Genomic DNA, 27650 nt, shown 5'->3' on the forward strand with positions numbered 1-27650 from the left:
GTAGAGAAAGTGTAGGTGTTGAAGAAGAGGAGGAAGATACTACTGATGTCAAGTTTGAAAAAGAAATAACAAAGTTTAAAGTAGTTTCTGGTGAAAATCCCAACTATGGGGCCTATTAGGATGGCGGACGGACGCAGGGGTGGAGGGACCGTCCGCAGGGGAAGAGGCGGTCCCTCCGTGAGAATTAGGATGTGACCCCCACCCTGGAGGTCACATCCTGTATTTTTAACATGGCGGCGGGTGCTGCTTGAAGCAGCACCCGCCGCAATGTTAAAAATGCATGTATAGCATTTACATGCACAAAGCGGCAGGCACCGCGCGGTGCCTGCCGCTTTGTTCATGTAAAAGCAGGGGGGTACCGTAGGTACCACCCATGTGCACCCCCCACCCCCTGACACCCTGGGGGCCCGCAACGGGCCCCCAAACTGAAAAGACCACATGCTTTTCCACAGCGGCTTTTCCTGCTTCAAGCAGCACCCGCCGCCATGTTAAAAATACAGGATGTTTACGCATGCATCCTAATATGGCTGGCGGTGTCTGATAGACACCACCAGCCATATTAGAGCTTTTGGAAAAGCTACGGACGGTCTTCCCGACCCCCTGCCATCCTAATCTGGCGGGGGTCTTTTGAATCACTGCAGCGGTGAATCCGCATCCTCCGGGCCGGCGGTGGCTTCCGCTGGCCCGGAGGATGCGGAATCACCACAATCATAATCGGGCCCCTAGTTTGTATTTGTTGTCAACCTACTCATTATAAAATTCAAACTAGGAATGTGGATCCTTTTTTAAAAAGTGAAAAGGAAAACAATGATAAATGGAGAGAATTTGCTGCATTTCTGTCTGTGGAAGGTCGATTTGAGTTAGGTACTGTAAAAAGCATTTGTAAATATTGTTATAATAAATTAGAAGAAAACAAAATGTCAGCTAGAGCTGTCCATAATGACTTAGAAGTAGAAAAGATTTAAATACATATGAGGCCATCCTTATTCAATCTGTGCACCCTTTTCAAGCTATAATTCGTATGGAGCCTAAGACAGGTAAGCTGCCTCCAACAGTTACAAAGAGGTTTAAAAGGAAGAGTTGTGTATTTACCTTTAGATTGTAAGACAAATGTTGAAACTGTTGATGTAGAAAGAGAGGATACTGAACCTGTAGTCATTCTTGTTAATGGTGAACCCACAAAGAGTCGGAAAATATGGCAAGAGTTAGTAGATGTGATGAAAGTGCACAAGGCTACATTATATCTAGTGCAAAACAATATTTACTATAACAATGTAAATGTAGAAGATGAAGAAATGACTTTAGAAGATGAAGCACACATTTGAAGTGGAGAAATAGAGTAATTGGAGAACTCAAAAAAGTTCATGAACATTATACTATACACACTCTACATTCAAAAGAACTGATAGGAGATACTATTGAATTGTTCCAGATGAAAAAAGGAAGAGGAACTCCCATGAGTGTGTGGGAAAAAAGTTTGAAAGCTTGTTGTTTTCCACAGCTGTTCCCTCCTGGAAAAGGTGTACGATATGATAAACGACCAGTTCAGATTCCAGCTGCAGAATATAGTACTTTACGACTGTACTCTGAAGATTCAAGATTTTGTCAGTGTAGTCCATATTTGTTTCATCTTTTATTTGAGAGTGATCTGGCCGCACTTTCATATGCAGTCAACTACATATTGAAAACGGGAACGCATCTCTTACATGTTTCTTCAAAGGAATTTATAGAGAAAGTTGAAGGAAGAGCAAACATTCAGAATCACAGTTAATTAATTTGATGGCATGTCAACGTGGTACTAATGAATATTGGTATCAACGTCATGGGAAATTAAAATGTATGTTAAGAAACTTAGGAATCCCCACATGGTTTGTTACACTTAGTTGTGCTGAGTACGCATGGGATGATTTTCTCGATTTTCTATGAGAAGCAAATTCAAATATTGAAAATATTGAATTGAAGACACCTGGAGAACTGTGTTCCCTAGATCCTGTAAATGTCAGCAGTAATAAATGTCATCTATATTAAATAAGATCCACCTATTGGCGAAGTTATTTTTTTGGGGGGGGAGAAAAGAATGCCAAGCTAGAGGTGCTCCTCATATACATATGCTTTTATGGATCAAGGATGCTCCCAAATTTGGAACTGATTCAGATGAGACTATTCTTTTATTGAAGAGTATGTTACCTGTGTGATTCTGAAAACAGGAGAAAAAAATATCTTAAGACAGCAAGTTAATTGGTGGAAAATATCGCCGACGGAAATATAAGTCAAAGGATACATTTTACACAAAATGTTGATTTGGCTTTCCACTTTCAGTAATTTCCAAAGGAAGAGTGAACAGTTTTATGTCAGCAGTGAGGCATACTATCACTCGAAAATCACCCAAAATACTTACAATTTATAAAGATCAGAAGAATCGAAGTACATCAATGATTACGGTGTGGTGATTTTGAAGATGTGGAATACAAATATGGACATACAATATGTTGGAGATAACTCATTTGCTGTTGCTCGCTATGTCACGTCATAGATTACCAAGCCTGAGAAGACAGAATTGAATGAAATGTTAGAAGAAATTTCGCAGGGGAAGACACTTAGCAAAAAATTGTACAGCTTCATCTTGAAGATGCTTTCACATTGAGAAAGTGGATCCTATGAATGCTTGGATTGATTGACATCTGCAAGTTTATATTCAAAGACAAGATGGATCATCTGGAGCAGTCTTGGTCTTGCTACAGCATGAAATTGAGTTTTGAAATCTGCACAAGAAATTAAATACTTGGCACTGAATTAACCGGAAAGTACTGATAATCCTGAAAAAACATATGTGGGATAAGTATTATCCTAATAGAAGTCCATACCTGGAAAACATATGTCTATATTAAATACTGCAACATTATGGTTTTATTAAAAATGTCGCAGAAAATATAAATGAAGGAAAATGTGCTGTAATTGGGTCTGAGGGATGTTTAGTAAAGCATGACATAGGAAATTTGATTAATACCAGGAAATTAAGTTGTGATACTCCAGATAAAAGAGAGTTTTTCTATTTAGCTCTTCTGCAACTCTTGAAACCTTGGCGGACTGTAATGGAATTACTTGGACATTTTGACTGCTATGAGGATTCTTTCAATGCATGTAAAGTTAGCATTGAATGTACAATTTTTCCAAATTATCTACAAATGTTGAACAAAGAGATTAATCAAGAAAGAACTATTGCAGCTGAAATAGCTAGAGATAGTTCTCAAGATAGAGCTCTGCTCCACAAAGTCAAGATCCGCTAGCAGAAGCCATACTTGAAAATGAAGCGGAAATAGCAATGAGTGAAGTGGAAATGGTGATGCAGCAAGCACAACAGGACAATATTGATTTGGAAAATTTAGAGGAATATCTGAATACTTAACAGAAAGAAATATATGACCAAGTTACACAACAGATACAACATGGATTATTGCATGAAAAGAATGATTGCCAATGTATATCATTTAGTCCTATTCTTATGTATATCAGTGGACAAGCTGGAACAGGGAAAAGTTTCTTGATTCAATGTTTCTCAAGTTATCTACAGAAAACAACAGATTCACATTTGTCTTGTTTTGTAACTGTTCCAACTGGGTTAACTGCACACAACATTAAAGGGATTACTTTACATTGTATACTTATGTTGCCAGTAGAACATGACAATAAACTGGAATACCACAAGCTATCTTGGGAAGCTTGTTTCGAAGTTTCAAGAGTACTAAAGAAAATGCAACTTCTGGTAATTGATGAAGTAAGCATGGTCTCAAACTTAATGCTTGCGTTTGTACATTTGAGGATGCAGCAGATTTTAAAAACAAATTACGATGTTTTATTTGGAAGAAAATATGTAATAGTATTTGGTGATGAAGTACAACTCACACCTGTAAAAGGACAACTGGTTTTTAAAACTCGTTTCATGAAAACACTAAAAAATGCTTGGAAAGTATTGGAAAGAGTAATTTTGATCATAAGGAACTTATCAAAAACATGCGACATGCAAATGATGAAAAATATGGAAATATTCTTCAAAATATTAGAATTGGTGTCTTAACAAAGTATGGAAAACATACTTTAGAAAGTCGGCTACTAAATAACTTGTTTCCAACAGAAAATACTGCAGCTGAAACAATCTACCGAAGAATTGCAGAAAAGGAATCTATAATTTGCCTTATGCCAACACTAAAAGAATGCTCTACATTCAATAAAGAACTGTTAAAAAAAAGGAGGATGAGCTGATAATGAAAATGGTAGCTATTGATGAAATAGAAAATGAAGGAGTAAATATTCTTTTGTCAGAGAAATTACAGTTAAAATTAGACTCTTTGGAAAAGTCAATATCTAAGACTGCTGGTTTGGAAAAGACCTTGTATGTCACTGTAAACAGCCAGGTAATAGTACAGCATAATTTAGATGTTGAAAAAGTTTTAGTAAATGGAGCAATTGGGAAAGTTGTTGACTTTGTTAGTTATGCAAATAGACATGAGATTGAATGTTTGAAGATAAAATTCGATCAGATTGAAGAGGTTAAACAAATTGGACGCTGTTGTGTTCGTTTCTTGCTTGTAAACGATTTGTATGTTCATACAAAAGTTTCCTGTTTGTTTAGCACATGCAGTGACTATTCATAAATCTCAAGGTTTAAGTGTAGACAATGCTTTGGTAAATATTGTAAGTTCTGTGTTTAAAGAGGGCATAGTGTATGTTTCATTGTCTTGAGTAAGAACGTTATCAGGATTGTATTTGATTGATTTTGATGAGGAAAAAGTTTGTGCAGAAGTAAATTGTGTAAAAGAGTATAATAGGTTAAGAAGAATGTATGCTCCTAACTTAAGTGAATATCCTATTTATGAAAAACGTTTAATACGTCCAAAACAAAAATATGATAAAGATTATACCGAGGTTGCAAAGAAAAAAAGAACTCAAAAGAATGACGAGTCTGGAAAGAAAATAGAAGGGAACACGATTGCTAATATTGTGGGATATCAGTTAGAAAGTAGTTCAGGTAGCAACTGCTATGCTAATATAATTGTGAACGTTGTCCTTTTTTTTAGAAAACCTACAGCATGCAATAATTGAAATTTGAGAAAAAAGATTTTGTTCTTTGTTGCATTATATTTTTGAGAAGTTGAAAACTGATAAAACAAAAATCCATACTGCTTCTGATGTGCGGAATCTTTTGAACATATGTCTGGTTCTTCACAATTTACACAGAATGTACAGCAAGATGCACAGCAATTTCTTATGTTTATGCTTGCAGTATTAGAAGATGAAGGTATACAAACTGAAAATCTGTTTGGACTACATTACAGATGGGTTTAAAGATGTGACATCTGTTCATTTTCATCTACCACTGAAATAGACACCAAACGATTCATATATTTGACAATGCCAGATTTCAAAACAGTGTCTTTCAACGAACTAGTGAAATCAGCTAATCAACATATGGAATGTACTCAGTGCAAATCAGAAATGTTGTCAACATTATTTATAGAAAGCTGTGGCCAATATATTATTTTAATGCTGCAACGCTGCAGAGTAGATGGAACAAAATTGGAAACCAAAATTAAAAATGTTGTGGCAGGTCAAGCATAAATTTCAGGAAGAACTTTTAAAACAGTGGCTATTGTTCTCCACAATTGACCTACTTCAACATCTGGACACTATACTGTCTAGTTAAAATGCAATAAAGGATGGACACTAGGTAATGATGCGTATTTAGAATATACATTTCGGTTACCTAATGAATTACCAAATTGATACTTAATAATTTTGATGCCAACATTCTAAGAATTTTGGATATTTCCACTACAAATGATTTTAGAAACATCATTCACCCTATTGGAAACATGTGAATATGATTTTAGAAGTGTATGCTGGATATCCTCATTGCAAATATTTTCAGAACATCATTTGGCCTTTTGGGAAGATGTGTATATGAATTCAAAGGTTTATTTCAGTTGTACTCAATGGAAATATTTTCAGAAACATCATTCGGCCAATAGAGAAGATGTTTGTAATTTCGGTTTAAACTATTAATTCTTTTCTTTCACATTGCATTAGAAAAATTGTGTTTGAAAGAAGGTGGAGATATATTTGATCTTGATATTATATACTATGTTTCTAAGGATGTTTATTTGTGAAAATGTAAATACCAAGTTGCGTTAGTTGTAGACATTTTGAAGAGAAGTATGTTTTTTTAACAATCTTATTGATTGTATTTTTTTGCCCGCTGTCATCTGATGATTAACATTGAAATCACTGTTTATGGTGAAATTCAATACAATCTGAAGACAGCAAAAAATGGCAAATCGAATATGTGTTGTAATTGTCTTGCGAAAACTATAACATTATATGTAATAACAGAACTTTTTTCTTCTTTTTTACAGACCTTACTACTAAAGTTGAAAATACTTTAAATTTGCATTTAAAGAAAAGAAGTGAAATTATATTACTATTAATTTCATATCTACGTGAAAATAGGTAAGATTAATCCACCCAGGTACTACCCTTGTAGTTTATCAAAGACACTGTGACTCCCCATGTCCAACTCCAGTCACCCAGCCAGTACTATACACTAATGCAATCTCTCCACTAATTTCCAAGTACTTATAAATGCAGCATACACTCTTCTTGAAGTACTGTAATCATCCAGTCACTGATGATGTACTCAAAAAATGGCCCAAGCACTAACACAAGCAGTGCTACAATTGTCTGTGCACTATCCCTACAGACCTCTAAGCAGGCACATACTACTCATTCACTCCTCTAATTACACTGGTACTACCATGTACTCTAGCAATCACCCTGTCAGTCCCCATGCACTTCTCCAATCACCCATCTAGTGCGGTGTACTTATATAATTACTTCACTAATACCAAAGCACTTATAAATACACCATGCACTCTTTTTACAGCACAATAATCATCCAGTTACTAGTCATGTACTTATGGAATGGCCTAAGTACTAACACAATTACCTGCTATTAATAGTAGGTTTTAGGGAAAATACAGTTAGAAAGTAGCATTTAAAAAACCTTAGAAATTCACTGAAAAACGATAGGTTTCATGGATGTTATAGTTAGTTGAAGATTTCACTCATACAAAACCATAGAAATTCCAGCGTTATAGTTAGTTCAGTTAACTATAACTCACGCCCCTGCAATGCACTGCTGATTACGTCACATATTACATCATTCATGACATGGTCAGTAACATCACTGATGACATCTCAAACGACATGTCTGTGGCACTATATATATATATTTTTATGTGTCACTGTTTTTGTACTGGTTACAATTTGTCTTTTTTCTTTCTTGATATAGCTGCTCCTGCCAATCCACCATCACAGCTCAATGGGAAGGAAATAGCAGCCAGGAACCGGCAAAGAAAGCTGGAGGCCATAAGATCCAAATACCAGCCGCTATTGGTCCTAGAGGAGGAGGCAGCAGCAGCTGCAGCCTCCGATGCCCTGGGACCTACTAGGCCCCAGTGCCTCCTGTAGTACGGCACCGTGGTCAGGCAGCTACCGCCTCCATTCACCCTCTGCTGCTCCCCCTATAGACGCTATAGAGTCTTTCAGTGCCACATGCTCCAGAGGATGGCTCGCCTGGAAGCCAGGATTGAGGAGCTTTTCAACAGGCTAGAGGGGAATCTCCTACCCCTCTGCTAGACCTCTCTTGCTTGCTTATTTTTTAATCTTTTGCTTGGTGGCTGGGATGTGTTAGGGAAAGGGTGGGAATGGGGGAGTTGGGAATATCTTGGGGTGTTTTGCATATTTATTTATGGACATTTGTGTGGACAATTATTTGGACTTTCTTTACTTTGGACATTGCTTGGGGTTAGCGAGAAGGGTTGGCCAGATGCTTTGGGTTTTCTTGTTTATATTTGTTAGGCTATTCATTTTTTTTTTAAAAAGTTGTTAGGCTATTCATTTTTTATAGTTGTACTTCTGATTTATATCTTTTTTGAGGGTTACTCTTTTACTACGCACTATTTCCTTTGCTGCAGGCCTGCAGCCAATTTTTAAAATCTGCCGACAGTGTAAAACACCAACAGATAGTTATGCGGTACCCTTAATTGTTCTATTACTCTCTCCCCCTAATCTCTGCAGTCTGCAACTATGTTAACCCCTAAGGACTCGGACGGGGTGTGGGAGTGTGAATTTCCATAGCATATAGATTATTGTAGCTCAACCATAAATCCCTCACAGTTCTTCACTTATCAGTGATTAGGCAAATCGATGGCTGCTTGGTTCTCAAGGTGCCATGGTGGTAGTAGTAGGCAATAGCAGCATGCTAGTGGACTAGTCAAATACTAGTGAAAGCACCAGAGTTAGAATTGAGGTTCCACCCCCCTCCTAGCCGAACTCAACTATAGGATGAAGAATATTCATTGCGGGGAACTAATTACATTTAAATAACAACTGAGTTAATGCTGTTTTATATGCAAGCTTTGCAAAAAAATGAGACAGTCACCAGAGGGAGACTAGAGTACAACTAGCAGTACACAAGAAGAAGACTGCCAAACGAAAAAACATGATAAGCAATGCTAAAGTAAAATAGTTCATTAGAATGGTGAGTTAGTGAAAGTTAGAAACTGAAGTTGACTCAAGCTATGAAGTAGACAAGCGTAACCTTTAGTGATGAAAGGATGATGATGCTGGTAATTATGAATTATGTTTCTCTGAAAAAGAAATTACATGTTGAATACTGTGCATGGGTGGGCAATATAATATATAATATTTCCAGTGTGGGCTATACTTAGAGCAGAAGAAGATCCTTGCCGTGACTTGAGTTGATGTTGCTTTCACCACATCTGCCCAACCAAGTGTGTGATCAGTTAAAGGTGTGAATTTACTTTAGTCACACCTCAATAAATCACACAGCCTGAGGGGAAGAGGGTTAGGTGTTTGATTAATGAATGAGTAGGACATTTAGTTCAGTTCAGTTCAACAAAGCTTTATTTCGATATGAAATATCTTAAAAAGCACATCGCATTTAAAAACACATTTCTTACAAAGTATAATCAGATAAAAAGATTAAAAATAACAATCATTTTTACAATACAATAGTAAAAAGATATTAAACCAGAAGACAGCTTTGCTGAGAGCTTAAAAACTGATAGCTATGCAAATTCATCGTAAGGCTTTTGATCTTAGCAGCCAGGCCCAGCTTAAATATTTAGCCACCCCACAGGCTAACGTGGTGTTTGCATCTGCTTGAAGAATTCTGAGGGCAGTCAAATGATTCCTTGTCTCTAATTGTCGACAAACAGGTCTTAACCACTTCAATCTCGGTTTAGTGTAGGCTGGGCATACAAAGAAAAAGTGTGGAATATTTTCAACTACCCCTGCACAATATGGGCAATCAGCAGACATTTGATTGGGAGGTCTCCACTTGTTTGTACATTCGTGGACGAGGAGAGTTCCCATTCAGAACTGGGTGAAAAGGGCCCTGTCTCTAGGTTTCTGGATGAAATCCAGGTAGGGCTCAAGACGAGGCACTGTCTTGTGCTGGCGAACTCATCAGTCAGTCTACCCTGATTGGGATCTCTATGAGCTTGGTTATCAATCCATGTCCAATATACTCTCTTAATTTCCGTTTTGGACAACGGGGCCCCTGACTCCCATGCAAGGTTAAGGCCAGTGGCGAAAAGAAGTCTTTTGATGTTTGCTTGCCAGGCGATCTTATAAGAACCCTGGAGATTCATTACTTCTTTTAGGCCATTGGCGTAACTGGATAACTCTGGGGTACACCAAAGGCGACCCCAGTAGAGAAGGGGACGTAAGCCAATTAGGTCCTTGATTGAGTGGCGGCCCTGGTCGCTCAAAAGGGGTTTACTAGGAGTTCCCCTAGGAAGTGAAACAAGCTCTCTAAAAAACGTATTTTCTGCTGTCACAAGAGCATCTACATTATTGAAGCCCCAGAGCTCGGCTCCGTATAGTGCGCAGCCTACATCTTTTGCGGCATAAATCTCCAGAGCAGGGGCAATAGGTCTGGAGATTGAGGCTCGGTGCTCTCTCCCAATGACACCCACAACCCGCTTGTGGCTTAGGGCCATTTTTTCGATGTGCGGCTGCCATTTCAGTTTGTCCGAAATTCTGATCCCCAGGTAGTCGAAGACTTTAACACGCTCTAAAGGCACCCCATCGAGTGTGAGCGTGGAATTAACCGACCTGCTCGGATTAAAGTAGAGGAGCTTCATTTTGGTGGTGTTAATTACTAGGCCCCTCAGATTGCAGAAAAGACAGAACCGATCTAATAGCTTCTGTAAGCCCGCCGGAGTTTTCGATACCAGCAGCGTATCGTCCACAAAGAGTAATGCGGGGACCTTATCACCAGCCAAGACAGGGGCATCGGCATTGATTTCTGATAGGAAAGATACCACCCCATTCACAAATAGCGTGAATAGGGTTGGGGCCAAGACGCATCCCTGGCGGACACCTCTATTCACAGGGATTTTGTCTGTTTTTTGATCCTGGATACCCCACCTAATACGTGCATAATTTCCGTCATGCATACGGGCCAAGAGGTTCAGAATAGGCGGGGGAAACCCCATCTCCCGCAAGACCATCCAAAGACGCTCTCGGGGAACCAAGTCAGAGGCGGTCTTCAAATCTATAAAAATTAGATAAAGACCGCCCTTGCCAATGGTTACAACCTTCCAGTGCAGTAGTACCAGCCTAAAAGCCTGGTCAATTGTACTCGTACAGGGCCTGAACCCCGCCTGATATTGCGAAATGATGTTATTCTCTTCCGCCCACAAAAGGATCCTCTCCAGTAGAACCCTGCCAACCACCTTCTGACCAGCGTCAATAAGAATTATTGGGCGGTAGTTGGCAGGGCTCTCCCTGGGCCCCTTCTTATAGATGGGGATCACCTCGGCCCTTTTCCAAGAACTTGGGACTGGTGAGCCCTCAAGGAGTGCATTAATCAGGAATGCAAAATAAATGGCCCATTGGTCAGCATTGGCTCGGAACAGATCACCTGGTATTCCATCCTGACCCGGTGCCTTAGCAGATACAATTTTGTTTATTGCCGTCACCACCTCGTTTTCCCCTACGGGGTCAAAAGAGCCTGAAGGGGTCAACATAGATGCCATAGGGTGACCTGAGTGCCCACGTCTCTCTATAGCCTCGTTCCCTGCATACAATTTACTAAAATGATCAAACCACTCCCTGTCAGTGATGTGATTGGGGATTTGGTCCGGATCACAACCATTAGATTTTCTTACCAAAGCCCAAAAGAGTTCGCCATTCTTAGACAGGCTAGCTGTTTTCAAACTGGCCCAATGAGTTTCCTCCCATGCCCTTTTCGCCTCTGAGGTGGCTTGCCTATACTGGTGTCTTGCAGGGCGTACCTCAGCGGGATTGCAGGTTTTAATGGCAAGTATTAGGATGGACTTTTTCCTCTTGCAGTTCTTATTAAACCACTGCTCTACTTGATTAATGAATGAGTAGGACATTTAGGGAAAGGTTTGACAAAGACAAACACTACACAAGGACAACATTCATCTTGGCAGTTGGCCATCATTAATCTGTTATAGGAGAAAAGGGAAATGCATGCATTATGATGAGTACTACTAGTACAGGTAAACCAAATAAAATTGTCAGTCTGCCCCAGAGAGACCCAATTTACACATTATCTTCTGTTGTACTGAGCTGTGAAAGATAGCAAATAACATTTAAATATCTTTAGGACTCAAGTAAACAAACAGTATACACAGGTCTAATGAATAAAGAGAAAAAGTGATACTGTATTGCCAAATTGGGAGTTGCATCTGCCTTCCTCTTGGACTGTCCATCAATCTGTGATGCCTGGCGGATGGGGTTCGGTGAGTATAAATATTTAACAAAAAAAATCCAGTATGGCACAGGGTAAAGGGCCTAGAGATTGAAAAGAAAATATTACATTGAAGAATCATGGAGAAAAGTTAAACTGCATAAGGAGTGCAGCAAGAAGACTCAGAGGCAGCATGGCAACAGTCTCCCCACTCAACTCTATCTTAGCTTTGAATTTTAGCCAGACAGCACTGAGCACACACACACCCAGCAACATAGCATTTTTCCAATCAAGTAAAAAATCAACACACCGCTGTCATTCATACCATTCACTACCACCACTACACAGACTTGTGTAGGTCCGGTATTGTTTACCTTCAGGGCACTTCAGTCTTCATCACCATCCAAATTGGTGGTTTCAGTGAATTTGAAAACTTCCATCTTCTTCTGGTGGCAGTTCTCGAAGAAGACACACTCACGCCCTGAGTCATTCCATCATCTGTGATCATACTGAGTGTGACCCCGAGTATGGTGTCTAATTGCATACCAACAGTGTCCAAAGTAGTAGTAAAATGTTGTTATTGTACAAGAAGAAGGGAAAGATTGAGTCACTTTTTGTGTACACTAGATTAGTGTTGTCAAACTTTGCTTTATCTAAGGGACTGGTAAGTTATGAGTCTTTGAGGAGTATAAAGCACAAAACAATAAAAAACAAAGCAGTGTGGCTGGCATGGAGTGGGCCCGGTGAAGGAATCTACTGATTATATCTCTCAAAAGAGAAGGAAAATAATAACCTTCACGGGAAAATTATTGATCAGCCATCAGCACTTAGGCCACCAACATTATGAATCTCAAATCTCCATCATCACTAACACATTAAGCATAACACGCAAACACCTAGTCTCTCACTGCCTGCCACCACATGAATCATCTTTTCTCAATCTCAGCACACATGAGGATGACATATCACAACAAGTTCACATCACAACAATCACCCAGTGTGCAATGCATGCCTGTATTTATCTATTGTTCCGGTGTGCTAACCGTGATCGATTGGTGGTACATTGCAGAATGCAGATTCTCCATTTGTTCGCGAAGCACGAATTGCCAGTGTAAATTGAATTATAATGATGTCATATATGGGGCAGTCCCTCTCGGGTAGGAAAGGATAGTCATGGGCCATGGCCCAGGGTGGAGGCAGACACACATTTGCTTGTGTTCTCCGTTCAATGTCTGGCTTGAGGGAAATGGCTTTGGAGGGCGAGTCAGAAGGTGGTGATGAATTGGTCAACCAGAAACACAAATATAATAAAGAAAATAATGTTCCCTGGCTATATCTTTTTTTTGGGGCAGCAAAGAAAGAAAGAAAGCCTAGTAGTCATGGAAGTAGAGCTCATCCTCAAACTCTTGTGTTTCGCCCCAAAGTAGGTAATCTAATACTACTCTCATGACCTGAAACTCCATCATCTTCCTCTGGTGGAACTTCAGATATGGTATAATTTAGTGGTATAAAGCGCTGATTCATTTTGATCATGGTTAATCTCTCCACGTTTTGGGGCAAGAGACTGGTCCCTCTCACTGTGACAACAGCAACAACAGCACTGAAAACTTGTTCAGCGTAGACACTGGCTACAGGGCCAACCAGATAGTTTATTGCCAGGCTATTGAGCATTGGTCATTGGCGCCTCTTCCCATAGCAATACACCAATGGGTTTTGATCAACGTTCATTGCTGTTGCTTCTCTTTGTTTGACCTCTTTTTCCTTCGCCTCTGCGGTGGACTTAAGCCCTGCCAGTAGAAACCATTCAGTTGCATATTTGGGGGCTGATGCTCCCAGTCTTGTTGTCGTTGATGTTGGTGTTCTTTTGGTTGGTTGTAGCTGCTGTGAGCCAACAGCACTGCCCTCAGGTTCTGAACTTGAATGCTTCCCCACAAGACTTTTGCCCTAGACCAGTGGCCCTCTAATTCCCTGTTGTGCATTTTCAAGCTCACTGCCTTGCTCATCTATTAATTTTCTGTATTTTCCAACATCCCCATCTGAAAAACTGATTGAAAGTGGACAGTAATGACTTGTACCGTGGATCAAGAATTATGGCACAGATTTACAATTGAAGAACACAGTGTCTCTTTGCAGCCTTATATTAGAAGATAAGCGAATGATTAAGCTCTCCACCAAGTCATACACATCTTTTTTTTCCTCCACACCTGTGTACATTGCAGACTCCTCCTTTAGATGTTCCTGTAGCAAGTGCAACAACGGGATAGCTTGGTCCATGGCAATGTCTTCCTTGCTGACTTCCCTTTTTAACACCTCAAAAGGAATAGGCATCACCGTCAGGCATTTGACTAGGCCCCATTGGTCCATCCCAATAGCCATGCCTTTCACAGTTGCATCAACTCTTTGCATGACAAATTCATTGATAGCTCTGTACTGCTTAAACAGGCGTTCATGCATGTAATAAGTGGAGTTCCAGCATTTTGGCACCTTTTGTATGAGTACTTTAACACACATCCTGTTATCACGCTGAATGACCCTCAGCTGTTTCAGGGATTTATAGGAATGGCTGAAATGTGTGCAGACTCTTCTGCAGGTGGACAGTAAGTTGCTTACTTGGTTTTCTTTTTTGAGAAAGTCCTGTACAATGATGTTGATGCAGTGTGCCAAACACAGAACCCTGAAATAAACATCATCGGCCATTGCCTTAACTATATTAATACCATTGTCCTTGGCAACAAATCTAATTTTAAGCCCTCTTGGTCGGAGCCATTCAAAGACCTTGTTGGTAAAGTCTTCCAAAATGTTTGCAGCTGTATGGTATTTCTCCATTGCAAACATCGCTACTGTTGCATGCTTCCAAGCGGTAGCGATGTTTGCAATGGAGAGACAGTTCTGGGTTTAATCCATGCACGGTTCTTTAGCCCACTCTGCCACCCCAGTTCATACATGGCCATATGCAAATCAGTCTGACCCTGTGCCTCATGGGAACAGTCCAGCCCGAAACTGCCAAGCCATGCCTTCCCTGGACCGTAAACAAGCTTCCTAGGACCGGTTTCTGGCATTTCAGCCGTCTTCAGCCAGGCTTGCTTGAATCCAGTGGCAAAGTGAGCAAGGGACTCACATCTGAGCATACCCTGCCAACGGGAAACAACCATTTCAACGCAACTTTTACCACAAACTACCTTTACAACGCATTTTTTACAAGACAGGATCCTTTACAACGAATGTCTTTACAACGCATGATATTACATCGCAGATGCCTTTACAACGCATGCCATTACAACGTAAGTATAGGTAAGTATATAATTATAATAAAAATGTTATTTAATTATTTTTGTTTTTATTTAAAAAAATTAAATATTACATATTTCATATATTTAAAAAAATTATCTTTAAAAAAAAATTTATTTAAGTAATTTTCATATTAATTAAAAATTTTACCCCTACACTATCCAGCACTTACCCTACTATTACACACCCCTGGAGTTAGAATAGTAATTTTTACCCCTACACTATCCAGCACTTACCCTACTATTACACCCCCCTGGAGTTAGAATAGTAATTTTTACCCCTACACTATCCAGCACTTACCCTACTATTACAACCCCCTGGAGTTAGAATAGTAAATTTTACCCCTACACTATCCAGCACTTACCCTACTATTACACCCCCCTTGAGTTGGAATAGTAAATTTTACCCCTACAGTATCCAGCACTTACCCAACTATTGTACCCCCATGGAGTTAGAATAGTACATTTTACCCCTACACTATCCAGCACTTACCATACTATTACACCCCCCTGGAGTTAGAATAGTAATATTTACCCCTACACTATCCAGCACTTACCCTACTATTACTCCCCTATGGAGTTAGAATAATATTTTAAAACACCTACATTATTTAAAAAAAATAAGAAAAATAAAGTAAAATAAAAATTAAATTAAATTAAATTAAATTAAATTAATTTTAATAACATTTTTAAATAATATTATATACTTACCTAAACTTACATTGTAAGGGCATGCATTGTAATAGCATCTGCGATGTAATATCATGCGTTGTAAAGACATTCGTTGTAAAGGATTCTGCGTTGTAAAAATTGTGTTGTAAAGGTAGGCGTTGTAAAAGTATGCGTCGTAACGTCATACATCCCCTGCCAACTTATGGTGAGCAAAGCGGTACAAAAGGGGGCTAAAGAACGGTGATGGATTAAATCCAGATCTGTTGACTGGGTGTGAGTGTTTGATTGGTTCAGATGCTCCGTCCATCACCGCCCCCTTTCGTACCGCTTTTTTCGCCATAAGTTGGCAGGGCATGCTCAGACTTGAGTCCGTTGCTCACTTTGCCACTGGATTCAAGCAAGCCTGGCTGAAGACGGCTGAAATGCCAGAAACGGTCCTAGGATGCTTGTTTCTGGTCCAGGGAAGGCATGCCATGGCAGTTCGGGCTGGACTGTTCCCATGAGGCACAGGGTCAGACTGATTTGCATATGGCCATGTCTGAACTGGGGTGGCAGAGTGGGCTAAAGAACGGTGATGGATTAAACCCAGATCTGTTGACTGGGTGTCAGTGTTTGATTGGTTCAGATGCTCCGTCCATCACGACCCCCTTTTGTACCGCATGCTTCCAAGCAGCATTAAAAATCTCAGCAGTGTCAACACCTGCAGATATTTTTTCTCTAGCCCCCACAAAATAGATCCAGTGTGCAGTGATGCACATGTAATCAGTCGCGTGGCAACTGATCCACATGTCTGTGTCAGGTGGACACTGTCAACAGCATTCTGCTGCAATGCTTGTCCAAGCAATCCAAGCACATTGTGATGTAGTGCTGGAACAGCAACCCTGGCAACATAGGGCTGGCTGGAAACCTTCCATTTCGGGCAGATGCTGCCACAAATTCAAGAAAACCCACCACTTCAACAAAAAAAAAAGGAAGGAGGTCCAGCACTAACAGTTTAGCCAGCTTCGCAGTGTACAAACATGCTGTTGGGTGGTTGCGTCCATACTGCCCCCCTGCCCTAAACATGGCAGTCATAGTAGCCTGAATTGTTTTCTTTCCTGATGCCCTGATGAAGGCGACTTCTTGAGGGCAGTTGGGGGTAAGCTCAATGCGCTTTTCAGCAGGGCAGTCACTGCCTCTGCTGCCTTTGTGTCTCGACATGAGTCTTGAGCCGTTGCGATGTTGCTGATGTGGGCGATACTACTTCACCATTGAGGAGAGGGTTGCTTTGCGTAATAAAGATGCCTTCCTCTTCTTCACCTTCCACCATGATCAGAGTGGATTAGGATTTCCTGCTCAGCTGGCTTTCACCCCCTTTACCAAAACGTGCATGTTTTTGGCTGCTAAGGTGCATCTCCCAACAGATCATATGGTGCTTTCTCAAATGGGTTGTTTGGCCCCCTGTACCATAGTTTGTACTCAATTTTCTGACGCCGGTGCCACTGCCAATGTATGATGAACTGGCAGTAGGTGGGCGTTTTGAAGTTTGATTCTCTGCAGTACCTACTTCTACTGAAGTGGTTGTGGATGTCGGTCACTGCTGGGACTTTGTAAATGTGGCAGCTGGTGGTGGTTAGATCTGTGGTGCCACTGCCTCATCCCCCTGGGAAAGTGGGGTGGGATAACGTCGGTCTCCGATGGGACTGGGCTAACATCCATAATGACTGGCTCATCGTCATCCTCCTCTTCTACATCTGCCTCCATAACTCTAAGGCTTTTTGGAATCTACCTTTTCCCTAGCCTCATCTGAGTTGTCTCGTACTGTGTCTCACTCTTAGATTGAGGTGGGATCCAAATGTTGTCTAGATAATCAGAAGGGAGGCTTGAAGAACTTAGATGATGCACCACTAACCATCCCTTTTATAGCGGGAGATCCTGGTATATCTTCTGGAGAAGATTACTCTACTTCCTCAGCATGAAGCTTAATCTCTTGAATTGCTCCTACTTCGGGAGAAACTACTATTATTGGCTGTGACTGTTCTTGTTGTTGTCCATTCCTCTGATTTTCCTGCAACAATTTGGTTTTACTTTGCAATAGAGATAAGTCAATGTCAACATCACTGCTCGTCGGTGTTGCCTCTGTGACAGACATGGGCTTGGATCTAGATTCGGGTGGGTTCACTGATTTGGGGGTTCTGGTCCCAGCTTGCTCCCAGCAGGCACAGTTCCAAAAACCATCTCGGGTGATATACCAGTGGTGGTGGTGGTAGATCCTTCTTCTTCTCACTGGCACTTTTTTGGTAGCACTTTTAGCACCTTTCTTTGGGGCCATATTGAAGCTGTCAATTTGCAGTGGCACTTAGCTTAATAAGTTGAAGAAATGTCTGATGTGTGGGTCACTCACCCGTCACGCCGTGCACAGGCCTTCTTTTTGGTAGTACTGTGGGTGATGTGTTGTTGTCTCTTGTTGTCTTGTTGTGCACCTAAAAGAAAAGAAGCAAGAAGGACATTAGTGAAACGTGGTATTGCTGCTGATCAATTAGTAATACATATATATTAACAACAAGAGAGAGAGAGAGATAATCACTCTTATTACCCCTGACAAATTAGCTCGATAACAACAGAAGAGTGAATGCAAAGGAAAAAAGCGGGAGAACAGCACAAGGATAAAACTCTTATTTAAAAGAACCCTCACTCACCAACCTAGTTGGTGACATACTTCATCATTCAGTAACCACCAGAGAGGCTGAGTGCCTCCCTGGTGTGCTACAATTCCTGAATTACAGTGGAGCAGGGTTTTTTTGTGTGAGATAGTGCCAGTGCAGCAGTGAAAGTGGTGCAAGTTAAACCATGTCTGGTTTAATCCAAAAGTGATTTTAATGGTGGAAAACCAGATATCATTAAAAACAGGTGCAATGGACGTTAGCTGACTGGCTAGATTGACCAGGCACGTCTGAATTAATCTAAAAAGTGGGTACAGGTCGACATGTTTCTTCTTATAAAGTGCATTTATGCTAAGCATTCATCAGGACCAGAACTCCATGTCAGTATACACTCTCTAAGGTGTATCCTGACCTGTGGAGATGTAAGAGTGGTAAAACTCACAGTTTTACCAATGTGGACTTCTGGGGTTTCAAAAAGCTAAGGGACTCTGTAAGAAAAAGAACATACATAAAAACAAGTATGGCAGTTAATTGAGTTCAGTGGTATCTCTTGCCAGACATCCGGGAGGTCTTATGTGATTGGCGACCTCATGCTGTGAATTACCTAGATTCAGACAAAGGTAATACCACGTGTACCCCTTACTCAGGCACTTGTGTCAAACATACTGCCACTCCGTGTGTACTTGAATCCTGAGAGGTCAATGTTACGGGTAACTACCAGTAGCTTATGGTGCATTCAATTTTGCGTGGTTCATGCATTGCCAGTTATATATCGAATATTTCAATGCTTAGTGACGGACCCGTTAAAAAAGCGCAGATGGTTGGTGAGTGCGTTTTAAAGTGAGCAATTGTAAATGGCTAAACATGAAAAACTCAGGGCTTACGTGAAGTAGTGACTGACTTCACGTCATGGGTCTGGGTGGAAGTTAGAAATGCAGGTGGGATCTAAGTGGGACAAAAGAGGGAGGAATCAGTGAAGGTTTCGGTCCCAAAGGTAGTCGGTTACCGCCCAGAACCACCTCCCAGTCCACTTACTTCCAAAGCAGAACTCTCCCGCATCAGACCTATCTGTCGAAGACCTCAGACCCAAATGTTACTGCAGTTTTGCGGCCAGCGAGTGAAATGCTGTTTCCGATCACGTGACCAGGGCATGAACTGAATGACGCGGCACCCTCAGGGTACGTGACTCGGAAAACTAGACCTCTAGGTCAATGCTTGGAGAAAACTTTATTGTTCTCCGTGTGTACCCTTTACTGATCTTGTCATGGACCCTCATGATAGATTTAAGTATAGGAAGCAGGAATTATCACTGGGCACAACTGATTGGTCAATCTAGCCAGTCAGCCACCGTCCATTGCCCCTGTTTTTATCGATATCTGGTTTTCCACCATTAAAATCACTTTTGGATAAAACCAGACATCTTTTAACTTGCACCACTTTCACTGCTGCACTGACACTATCTCACACAAAATAAATCCCGCTCTGCTGTAATTCAGGTGTTGTAGCACACCAGGGAGGCACTCGGCCTCTTTGGTGGGAACCCAATGATCAAGCATGTCACCAACTAGGTTGGTGAGTGAGGGTTCTTTTAAATAAGAGATTTTTCCTCGTGCTGTTCTACCACCTTTTTCCTTTGCATTCACTCTTCTGTTGTTATCGAGCAATTAGTAATACAAACAAAAACAATATCATTTAGTGTGGTCACTGCTGTTACTCCCTAAATTAACAATATAGTGTATATCTAATTATTCTTAAACTGGAAAACCACACCTACATATACTTTCATGGTGACTGACTGACCACTCAAGAAGAATAAGAGAGATCAAAAACAGCACTAACTTACAGATGAAACTGTGTGCTTTATGTGTGGCATGTGACGTCACTCAAGTGTGTGATGTGGCACTCAGGGAGGTGCACCTGACAAATGAGAATGGAAGAAATAATCCCTAGACAATGCATGCTGTAGTGAAATGTGCACCTATTGCAGACATGGGGTTGATTGATACAAGATGTAGTGGGAAATTGCATAATTTTTTTTGTAATTACACAAAAAAAAATTTGAACAAATATGAAATATTATTTACTGATTGAATACAAAAATTGCAAATAAAAATTCTGAAAATTAAACATAACTGAAGGTATAATAATACGTTTATATTAAACTGCTACCTCATTATTGCTCAACCACCCATTCAGCCCATGGCAAAGGGCTGAATTTGGTTGGACTTACAAAATGGCTGCCAAACAGTGCCATGTTGTCATCAACAACAACAACACTGAGCAGGAAGGCATTTATTGGCAACAAAGAGAAGACAAGCAGGCTTATAGGGAATGTACAATGGCTGGATCCACAAAATGGTTGCCAACCACATCATCACAACAAGAAGCAGGAGGCCTAGGACAAAGACCACATGCAGACCTATGCCAAAGGCACACTGGCTGCCTACACAATATGGCCACAGGCCAAAGAATGCATGCAGGCCTCTGGCAAAAGCACACTGGCTGCGTACACAAAATATCCGCCAGCCACATCGTCACACATAAGTCACAACAACAAGAGGCAGGAGGCCTGTCACCCCCACGCTCCTGTGCCTGCTGCCGCTGCCCCAGCCTCCCGAGGGCCGCCGAGCCCACACCAGCTTTTCCCGCCGCCCCAGCCTCCCGAGGGCCGCCCAGCCCACACCAGCTTTTCCCGCCGCCCCAGCCCGTGGCCCCGCCCCCCCGACAGCCGATTGGCTCGCGCTCCCGCCTCCCCGCAGACCCTCCCGACCGGCTCCCTTCTTATGACGTCCCCAGAGCGACCGCGCAGCGGACGCGCGCAGCGGGAGCACCGATTGAGCGCCGAAGGTGCGCCAAAGGTAAGCCTGTCTGCGCCCGTCCGCGCCTGGACCGTGCCCAGCGCCAGGACCCCTGGCCCTCGCAGACCCCAGCCCACCCGCCGGACGTACGACGCCGCCACCCTCAATGCACTCAACGCCGGCCGAACCCCTGGATGCTACCGAGCCACCCCGAGACGCACCCACGGACCCTTCATCTGCCAGTCCTGCAAGTTCTCCTGCACCCGGACCTCCACTGCACCAGCACCCACCAAGCCGAACTCCAGCAGCACCCACCTGAAGTGCATCCTGCTCAACACCCGCTCCGTCCACAGACACGCCGTCGAGCTCTGGAACCTGCTCGACACCACAGCCCCAGACGTCGCCTTCCTCACGGAAACCTGGATGAACGCCTCCTCAGCGCCCGACATCGCCATCGCCATCCCGGACGGCTACAAGATCATCCGGAGAGACCGCGTCAACCAGACAGGAGGAGGCATCGCCATCATTCACAGGAACACCATCCGCATCACGACCAACACCGACGACACCATCGCACCCGCCGAACACCTGCACTTCCAGATCCACGTCAACCCCAAGACCACCCTCAGAGGCACCCTCATCTACAGACCCCCGGACCACGCACTCAATTCAGCGAGGACATCGCCGACTTCATCAGCTCGCTCGCCCTCCCCTCAGCCGACTACATCCTCCTCGGAGACCTCAACTTCCACCTGGAGAGCAATGACGACAGCAACACCACCACCCTGCTGGAAAACCTCGCAAACCTGGGACTCAAGCAGCTGGTGACCACCCCCACCCACCTTGCCGGACACACTCTCGACGCCGTCTTCTCATCCAGCAAAGACATCGCCTTCAGCCACGCCACAGGACTCCACTGGTCGGACCACAGCTGCGTCCACTTCACCTTCAGAAGAACGACGACCCACCACCACCAGCAATAGGTTGCCCGAAGAAGCTGGAACAAGATCACAGCCGACCAGCTCGCCGCTTCCCTGAGTCAGCACCCTCCCGCCAGCTCAGCGAACCCCAGCCAGGCCGCCGACAACCTCACGAAGTAGATCAGCAACTGCGCGGACGAATTCGCCCCTCTGAGGACCCCGCCCAGCAGACCCGGCAGCAAGAAAGCCCCAGGGTTCACCGTCGAACTCAAGAGCTCCAAGAAGAACTGCCGAGCCCTCGAGAAAGTCTGGAGAAGGGAACCAACACCGGACAACATGACCACCCTCAAGCTTGCCACCCGGAAGCACCACCAACTGATCCGCGCCACCAAGAAAACTGCATTCAAGGACCGACTGGACAACAACGCACACAACTGCAAGGAACTCTTCAACATCGTGAAAGAGCTCTCCAACCCCAACGCCGGAAACAACGACATCACCCCATCGCAAGACCTCTGCAACTCCCTCGCCACCTACTTCCACAACAAGATCGCGGACATACACAACAGCTTCAGCATTCAACCATCGCACACAATGACCGCAGCAACGCCGCCCACCACCACCCTCCGCGCCTGGACTCCGATCAGCACCGATGACACCGTCCGCATGATGAACTCCATCCACTCCGGATCTCCGACCGACCCCTGCCCTCACCACGTCTTCAACAAGGCCGACGCTGTCATCGCACCCCACCTGCGGGACATCGTCAACACCTCCTTCGACACCGCCACCTTCCCGGAGAGCTGGAAGCACGCCGAACTCAGCGCTCTACTAAAGAAACCAACAGCGGACCCCACCGAACTCAAGAACTACCGCCCCATCTCGCTCCTCCCGTTTCCAGCTAAAGTCATCGAGAAGACCGTCAACAAACAGCTGGCCGCCTTCCTCGAGACGAATGGATCCCTCGACCCCTCACAGTCTGGCTTCCGAGCCAACCACAGCACCGAGACCGCCCACATCGCTGCCACCGATGACATCCGAGCTCTGATGGACAACGGAGAAACAGCGGCCCTCATCCTCCTAGACCTCTCCGCGGCATTCGACACTGTCTGCCACCGCACCCTAGTGCAGCGCCTCAGCAACGTCGGAATTCAGGAGAAGGCACTGGAATGGATCGTCTCCTTCCTCGACGGAAGAACACAGAGAGTCCGTCTACCACCGTACAAGTCAGAGGCCACCGAAGTCATCTGCGGCGTCCCTCAAGGATCCTCGCTGAGCCCCACCCTCTTCAACGTCTACATGAGCCCCCTCACGCCCATCGCACGCCAACACAACCTGAACATCATCTCCTACGCCGATGACACCCAGCTGATCCTCTCACTGACCAACGACCCCGCCGCTTCCAGAGCCAACCTTCACGAAGGGATGAAAGATGTAGCCGAGTGGATGGCGACCAGCCGCCTGAAACTGAACTCAGACAAGACGGAAGTCCTCATCCTGGGCTCTTCGCCCTCCGCCTGGGACGACTCCTGGTGGCCCCCCGCCCTGGGCACCGCACCCACACCGACAGACCACGCACGCAACCTGGGCTTCATCCTGGACTCCTCCCTCTCCATGACCAGACAGGTCAACGCCGTCTCCTCGTCATGCTTCAACATCCTGCGCATGCTACGGAAGATCTTCCGGTGGATCCCCACCGAGACCAGGAAGACGGTCACCCAGGCCCTCGTCACAAGCCAACTGGACTACGGCAACGCCCTATACGCCGGAACCACCGCCAAGCTCCAGAAGAGACTCCAGCGGATCCAGAACGCCTCAGCCAGACTCATCCTCGACATCCCCCGACGCAGCCACATCTCCGGACATCTGAGAGACCTGCACTGGCTCCCCGTCAACAAGAGAATCACCTTCCGTCTCCTCACCCACGCACACAAAGCCCTACATGATCAAGGCCCGAGCTACCTCAACAACCGCATCAACTTCTACGCTCCCAAACGCCACCTCCGATCAGCCAGTCACGCCCTCGCCGCCGTCCCCCGCATCTGAAGAACGACAACAGGAGGAAGGTCCTTCTCCCATCTGGCCGCCAAGACCTGGAACTCCCTCCCGACCGACCTGCGCCTGACCCAAGACCACCTCTCCTTCAGGAAGAAGCTCAAGACCTGGCTGTTCGAGCAGTAGCAGCACCCCCCCCCAAGCGCCTTGAGACCCTCCGGGTAAGTAGTGCGCTCTATAAATGTCCTTGATTGATTGATTGATAAAACAAATAGCACATACAGACCTAAGGACAGTCCACCAACTACACAAAATGGCCCTGGACAGTAGCCACATGGCATCTGGAACAAAGGCAAATGGTGGTCTATGGCAAACACACACAAACATGTTTGCGCATGCATTCCCAAGGGAGAAGTGGTCCCCTAGGGACCCCTTCCCATTTGCGAGTGCTTTACTACCCTCTTGAAGAGGGTGGATAACTGTGAGTGTTTTGTGACCGCAATTGTAAAATATTCTTACATGGCTTGTGGGGTCACTATTAGGAATGGAACGCCCCTGCCTAATAGCGAGTCACTAAACAATATTTTGTGAGTCGCAAAATAGTGTTAGTACATGGCCCAAAGATTGTTGCATGTGCAAACGGGTCTGTAACCCATTTGCGCATGAAAAAATCCATCATACATCTGGCCCATAGTATTTCAATCCAAATCTATCCGCCTAAATGTTGTAAACGCCACAGAAACTGGTGTTTCATGCCTCTTTGACTAGCACTGAGCATGGTGGCTGGGAGGCCAATTGGCAGACTAGGCCACATAGTGAATTCAATCAATATATCAAATGTATTAAAATACATTGGGGTAAATGTAGTAAACTGTGAAACAGTTTTCCTGAACAAAAGACGAAAAATAAATGCAACGAAATCAGTGATCACTAGGCCCCTACTGAAACAACAGCCCACCCATCACAATACATTTTAAAAATCCATTAACAGTAAAAAGAAATCCAACTGCATGGCCTCAAACCATCAAACAACACAAAAATGTCAACTTACTTGTGAAAACTCAAATACAAAAGTTCTTAAATCCAGTGGGATACGCAGCAGAGCAGACACAAAGAGTAATCCTTCCAACTCCAAATCCAAATAAAAAGTGACCAGGATCTGGACAACGCACTGAGAGGAGCCTGCTGGACAGGAACAGGAAGTTGGAGACTCCTCGCACAATGAACACTGTCAAATGCCAATTTGAGGAGTTTTTTCAACTCCAATTTGTCAGTTCGGGAAGATTTTGAAGCTTCTCAATGAGAGAATCTTCCACAGATTGCAGCCACTGTGGATCCTGCATGTTCGGGATCACATACAGCAGAAAACATTCACCGGAAGTTGCTGGCATGCACTAATGATGTGTTGGCAACCGCAAAATCTCACAGGAGCATGTGGCTAGCTAGCAAATCTCGTGGTACATGCAAACGGCCCGAGAAATCTCGAGGGCGATAATGAGCTCCCGGCAAGTTGCATTCGTGTGCACAAAATAACATCTCGAATTTGCAGCCCAAAAAGAAATCACTTAGTTGCAGAGTTTAACAGTAACTCAGCAATCTCTGTGGAACACAGTTTCCAAATTCCACAAACTCCATGAATGGAGCAGAGTTTTCGCCTGGGCATAAAAAAATATATAATGTCCTAACCTATTTAATGTAGTTTGCAAGCAGCTCTTTAAAGACAGTTCAGTAACAGTCACAGTTTTATATTAGGGTTGCATCTTATGAACTACCGTAACAAAAGGATCTCTGTGGCAAAAGCAGTAATCTACTCAGCTATCTACATAAATTACAGATCTGTGATCTGCAAAGTATGAGTTCTTTGCAGCAGGCATACTATCCCTCTGCGCTACCATATGGTTAGTCGAATCTGCCACTAGACAAAACTTTAAACTCTCTCTCTAGCAGGAACATTAATCACAAGCAAGATTTTTATATTTTTATTGCTGCCTGATACCTGAATGCACAAGGAACTCGGCAGCAGCTGTTTTTAAATTGCAAACTATTGCTAATCTCAGCGCCTCTCCTTGTGGTCAGCAGCCTCTCCCCAGGTCAGCAACCAGTGCAGCCAGACCAGCCGCACCACCCTTAAGCCGGCCCCAGTATAGAGAATGAAACATTACCATCAAGTGGACAGATTGAAAAAGTGGATCAATCCATGTCACCACTGGTTTTGAGACAGATCTTTTCCGCAAAAAAACTGACCGAAACAACGCATTACATTTTTCAAGCCATCATCAAGGATCTTTGAAGACACATTTGCCCGCATCACAAATGCTGAGGATCAGAAGAATTATTTCTAACCCGGATCAAACTCAGATCAGATTACATGAATGGGGAGAAAGGTTTCTAACTAGAGGATATCCTCCGACTCTCGTAGAGAGCGCCAAGAAGAAAGCCATGGACACCCCTAGAGAGTCATTGTTCTCTAAAACTCATCCTAAAACTACCAACAGGATGGTACTAGTTTCCAAGTTTTCCAACATGAGCCCCATATACAAACGGATAATTCTAAGGCATTGGCCTATCATGAGCATCGAACCAGATTTTGGCACAACTTTCAAGGAACCACCTCTTTTTGCATATACCCGCAGTGCCAACTTAAAAGAAATTTTGACAATTAAACATCAGGAGAAAATACCTTCTAAAGGCACAAGGCCTTGTAAAAACTGTGGGAACTGCAACAACATTATCACAGGAACAATAGTTAACCATCCCATGAAAGGCAATCATATCAAATTGTTTGTAAATGCTACATGCGACTCAACCAACGTCGTATATATGATCAAATGTCCTTGCGGAAAAAGCTACATAGGAAAGACCGAAAGAAAGATCAAAACTCGTATCAACGAGCATAAATCCAACATCAGACTCCAGAACACTAAGTCTAATGTGGCTACACATTTCAATGAAAACAGACACAACGTTTCACAACTAAAGTTTTTGATCCTGGAACAAGTGCGTAAAATTGAAGGAATAGACAATAATAAGCACTTACTTCAGAGGGAAATGGCTTGGATTTATCGTATGCAACCATGAAACCAGTCGGTCTTAATGATCGCCTAGAGTTTTCATGTTTCGTTTAACTAACTGTCATTGTTTCCCTAAATGCGATTGTTTTTTTACTTGTGTTCTTTTGGTTTAACTTGTTTATTCATTTTCTTGTGACTTTCATCACTCTGACAACCCTTCTAAGATGGCCACCACTCTTGCATCTTCCCAGTAGTCCTTTCTTTATTTGTTCTATCCTCACTAAACTAATAGCACTTCCTGTTTCAAACTGGTACCGGCGTTTGAAGCTTGCGACCACACGATCACCAGTAAGTAAGCGTTACTCAGCCTGACACTTGAGCTATTTAAAACAGTCACTGTTTTACTCGCCGACAAACGCTATTTGCGTGGACCTGCACGTTACTCTATCTCACTTTAAACTCACTCGCACGTTTTGTTTCCGATTCCCCTCGGCTATCTAGCATTCTATTTTTGTAATATAC

Source organism: Lissotriton helveticus, chromosome 7 (assembly GCF_964261635.1).
Source record: "Lissotriton helveticus chromosome 7, aLisHel1.1, whole genome shotgun sequence".
In the NCBI taxonomy this organism is placed as follows: domain Eukaryota; kingdom Metazoa; phylum Chordata; class Amphibia; order Caudata; family Salamandridae; genus Lissotriton; species Lissotriton helveticus.